The following is a 5,172-nucleotide window of genomic DNA, read 5'->3' as shown; positions in this document are numbered from 1 at the left end:
ACACTTTCCTTCCACCCTGTAGACTCTAAGAAATTCCCAGAATCAAATCTGTGTGGATGGAGCTTAGGTAATTCCTTTAGATTTTTCAAGAGGTAAGAAAGTAAATTACAAGATATTCCAGTTTCTCCATCTTTTCTTTCCTGATCAACTTCATACATGGGATCGTTCTGAGGAATACTCCATCTGCCCCTTGTGGTAGAACCAAGAGCTACTTTGAGTCAGGATTTCTCTCCCATTACATCCAGTGGATGTAACACAAAATAACATCCAAGGTTGTTGAGGTACAATATCATATTGATTAGACCTCAAGCTTAGAAATCAGATCAGTTTTGATTTAAAACCAAGCTTTATTAATTATTAGCATTTAGACCTTATCCAAGTCATGCTCAGAGTTAATGATTAATTTCCTTGTATACAAAATGGAAATACTAATATTGCCAGGATGGATTGTACGAGAACTATATTTCTCATAAAATCAGAGTGACTGATACATAGAAAGTGCTTGTTATTTGTTAATTTGCATAGTATTTACATTTCCTTTAACTCCTATAACCTTTTCAGGGAATTTCAACATCACTGTCTGCTATTTCAGTGGGGACACAATATTCAGAAGATTTTTGAATTACTATGAAACATTAATCTGTATTGAAAACAAAAAAAATTTGGCATTTCTTCCTTCCTAATGTCAGCATTCTTCCTAAATGCTACCAAGTATAGAGAAAAATAAAGCAAGCTACCTAAATAAGTTGGTATAATTTTTGCAATAAAACTGCTCAGTAGCACTTTGAGTTTTCATTTCCTGTACAGAGGGTGACAACAGCAAACAATCAGTCTTTACTTTATATCAGATGGCAGTATTCTAAGCACAGTTCATGCATTATCTTATATAACCCTAGGATGTCTATGAGATTGGTACCTTATCATCTGCTTTGGCAGGTAGGAACTGAGAAATAAAGGGGTTGAGATGCTTGCCTAAATTCACATAGTAAGTAGAAGAGACAGCCTCAGGAAGATAGTCTTGTTGTATTCCAAAGTTCTTGCTCTTGAAAATGATTATGATTTTTAATATTAGACAACAGATATCCCTGCTTGTGTCTATCCTCAGTGAATTAATAGCTGGATAGCAGTTTTGCATTGATCTAGATTATTCCACATCCTTAGACCTCTTTTTTAATTCTTTGAGACAGATATTATTAGGGCTGTTTTATAGGCTCTGATTAGTTTATTGACCCATACTCCCAACACTAATACATTCTGTGACTTTTATGTTCCAGATTCTAAGGACACTTTCAAACTACCACAATAGAGAATCTCCTTAACCAGCCTAAATGAATTTCTCCCCCAGCAAGATCACTGATGCCAAAGTCAAAAGAGAGACCAGCATGGTCTGGTTTGGCTGCCATCTTGGCTGAAGCTACTATTTCTAATCCTTTGGGAACTGAAAGTTCAGAACATCCTCAAGTAATATCAATTTAAGTATTTACCTGAAGTCACACTTCAAAATGTTGATAAGGACAGACTCTGGAGACACCTGAACTTGGAACAACACATAGGCATAAGTGGCCACAAATGACAGATACCATTGGACTGGGTTTTCAAGCCATGTGAACCCAAGATCCCAAAGACAAAAGGAACTAACTCTAGGTTGAGCACTGATTTCTTAAGAGAAGTCTTAAAAGAGGCGAAATTAGGAACCTGCTACTCCAAGACAACTGCATTTGCTGTAGTTGGTCCTGGCCATCTGTAATTTTTCTGCTTCAACATAATTTCCTATTTTCAGTGTTTTAAATATGGTTTGAACTAATGTCAATTGGCTTTATATTATATTTCATATATAGTCACTTAAAAGCCGAAGAGCAAATGTGTAGGTAGAAGGCTCCTGGACAGATGCACTGAAAAAAATTTTACTTTTTACTCAACAATTTCCACTTCGGAAATTTTCTGATTAAAGAATTTTATTATCTGAGATAGGAAACTTGTGAACCATTTTAACAAGATAATGTGAGCTCATAGAACAAAACTAAATTCTTCCTATCAACTCTGCTCTACCTAGGAAGTTTCTCTAAGCAATCATTTCTGAATCAGTAGTTGGGGAAAAGAATTATTATACTCAAGGTAAAATGGATCAACTTGCAAAGCAGCAGTTGGTGACTGGTCACTGATTGCAAGCTCCATGCAAAGTGTTTTTTACAGATAAGATGCATTGTCAAAGAATGAGCCTCTAACTTGTCTTAATGTGTCAGAGAGTAAGGTACAACCAGTGACTTCTTTTATTGTTATTTTTCTCTCAAGGTGACAGTAAAGTCTTCAGTTCACAGGTAAGTTGGATTTAAATATATACACTAATATCATATATCTTTATGAACATGGCCAGCTTTATATACTCATAAAAGCAGTCACTTGAGTTTTTATGGAGTCAGACCATTGAAAAAAAGTAAAACTTATATTAAATTATTTTTAAAGACAATATAGACAATATAGTCTCTTTATTAAAAAAAACTGGGATCACAAAACTGGTTTAAAAAAAGAAAATTAAAATTGTCCATATTTGATAATTCAGATAAGTATTATTAATCTTCAGTGTCTTTTTAGAGTCATTTCTATTAGATATGTCATTTTAGACAATTGCAATTATAAGTGCCATTTCATGTTTGCAGTTTTCCACTCACTGCATCCTAAAATCACCTCTCCACATGTTATGATTTACTGCAAATATCTTTTTGTCCACCTGAAATTTCATAACTATAAATCATAATGCATTTGACTACTCATCTTTGTAGACATTATGAATATCTTTACATTTTCAATATTATGAAAAATATTGTGAAATACAATATGTATGCATAAGTTTTGCCAGTATGCTTGTTTAGACTAGATCCTAAGAGTAAGGAGTACTGGACCAAGGTACATAACCAATTACAAAGTCCTTTTATATAAATTATGTTTATTTTCAGACAATTAAATACCAACCCACATTCACTAGCACTGGTTAATAGAGGTCTTGTACATCTTTGTTGATTTACCAGTAAAAAATATTCCACATTTTAAATTGCATTTCTTTGAGAGCTTATGAAATGAAGGGTAGTTCAGATGTGTAACTTTTTTTCATGAGAATCACCTTTCCATTTTTGCCTCTTCTTTATAGTAGTGTACATTTGGTATTTTCTATATTTGTAAATGTTATTACAGCTTTCTGTCAACTGTTGCAAATAAATTTCAAGTTTGTTCCCTGTCTTTTGTAGTTCGAACCATCAATTTTTTACTATGTTTTATATCACTTGATATTTGCATAACATATCTTTCTCATCCAAAGATCAGTTACAATTTATTTCTGTTTTCTGTATCTCAGCAGGTTGATGTTTTAAGTTTTAAATACATATAAAACTTTTCTGCTTTTATTTCCTTTTAGGTGGTATTGATATCAAGAATAGACTTACTTGGGCTTAGGGCTTTCTCTATTTTGTTTTTAATTAGAGAAATTATACATTTGCAGAAAAATCATGCAGAAAATACAGAATTCCTATATGAACATTTCATAATATGAACAGCTTGCACTGCTGTGGTACATTAGCATCAATGATGAAATATTAATATTTTAATTATACTATTAACCATATTCCATATTTTGCATTAGAGTTCCCTGTTATTTTGATACAGTTCTATGTTTTCTTATTAATTTTTATCCTACTGATATATATATAGGCTAAACTTACATTGTTTTGGTAAATACCTACTAGTGACTGAATAAATTCTACTACACTGAAATACACGTATTATTTTTTAAAATATTGTTTATATGAATGACCTTTTGAGATTTTACTTACATGCTTCTAACTGAGCCTATTAATATTAATCACCTTTAAGAGGCTCTTTAAAAATCAATAGGCTTTTGAATTTATCTATCATATATTTTTCTGTTGCCTGATTTATTGATTTCTCCATAGAAATTTTCCCAAATAGAGTTCATTGTTTCCTCAAACATCTTTTGGTGAGTACCTATTTCATTTATATTCAGTCATTGTTCACTTATTTTTCTCTTAATATTATAACAAGGAATTATTTCAAGCATAAGAATTAAGATTTGTGGTTTTTTTATTTTTGGATTTTTTAATAATCATATTGTAATGTGTTGAAAACTATATTTTTACCATTAAGATACAAACTTTGACATAAAGAATAATTGTATTTTTCAATTCCTCTATGCCATTCATAAATTTTCCTACATTGTATATGAAAGAGACTAGGTTCAATGAGACTAGGACCAATACAGGACATCACCCAGCTACTTATCAGTTAAAACAAAATATAAATACATTCTATCTATCCTAAATTACGTGCTCAGATCAATTAATTATGATGTTTTTATGTCCTAATATTAAAATATCTATTTTCTGACAGGTCCAGAGAATGTTTCATAATTTCCTGAAATTAAGTGTTGAATTGCAAAATGCTAGGAAGTTTATTATAATCAAAGCTCCCCAAACAATTCTAAATTTACAAATAAATTTAGGGAATATTGCATGGCATCAAGATATCACTCTTGGAGAGTTGTTGGATAAGGAATCTATGATATTCTTATGTAATTCTGTTTCAATAATGTGTATTTTTCTGCTGCCTCAAGTGTTCACCCAGTTCACTTGAGTTTTAAATGTGGCTACATTATCTCTAATTTTAAATTTAACTCATCTGATGTCTGATAGTCATCCTGAAACAAGTTAGGCCTAAAAAGGCTGAGAAAATGTAGCTTAGCCTCATCAGTCTGAATGACTGAAAAAAAGAACCAAAAGATTGCAGATGTTCATGAATTCAGTCCTCTGCTTGTTCTTAAATATTCTCTTTTTATTCTTTTTATTTGTGAAAAAAACCCTGTGGCATAAATTGGGGAGTATCCAACCATGTACGATTGCAGGAAATGTGTTTTGCATGAAAACAGTCATAAACAGTCCTCTGTGTGTGTGGAGGGGTTGTAAAAGTAAGCTATGTTTTCAACAGTATATGTGATTAAAAACACAGCTGTACTTTAAGACTAGGGTTCATCTGCTTGGGTTATCATCAAACTTAAAAGAAACAAAATACCCGGGAGATATATTGTCTCTGTCAAAATTAATCTTCCAACACCAAAATCCCTATTTTATTTGCAGATAGATCGATTATCCAATGCAAAACTGGATC

Source organism: Dasypus novemcinctus, chromosome 10 (assembly GCF_030445035.2).
Source record: "Dasypus novemcinctus isolate mDasNov1 chromosome 10, mDasNov1.1.hap2, whole genome shotgun sequence".
Classification (NCBI taxonomy): Eukaryota; Metazoa; Chordata; class Mammalia; order Cingulata; family Dasypodidae; genus Dasypus; species Dasypus novemcinctus.
Note: the sequence above shows the minus strand (reverse complement) of the source record.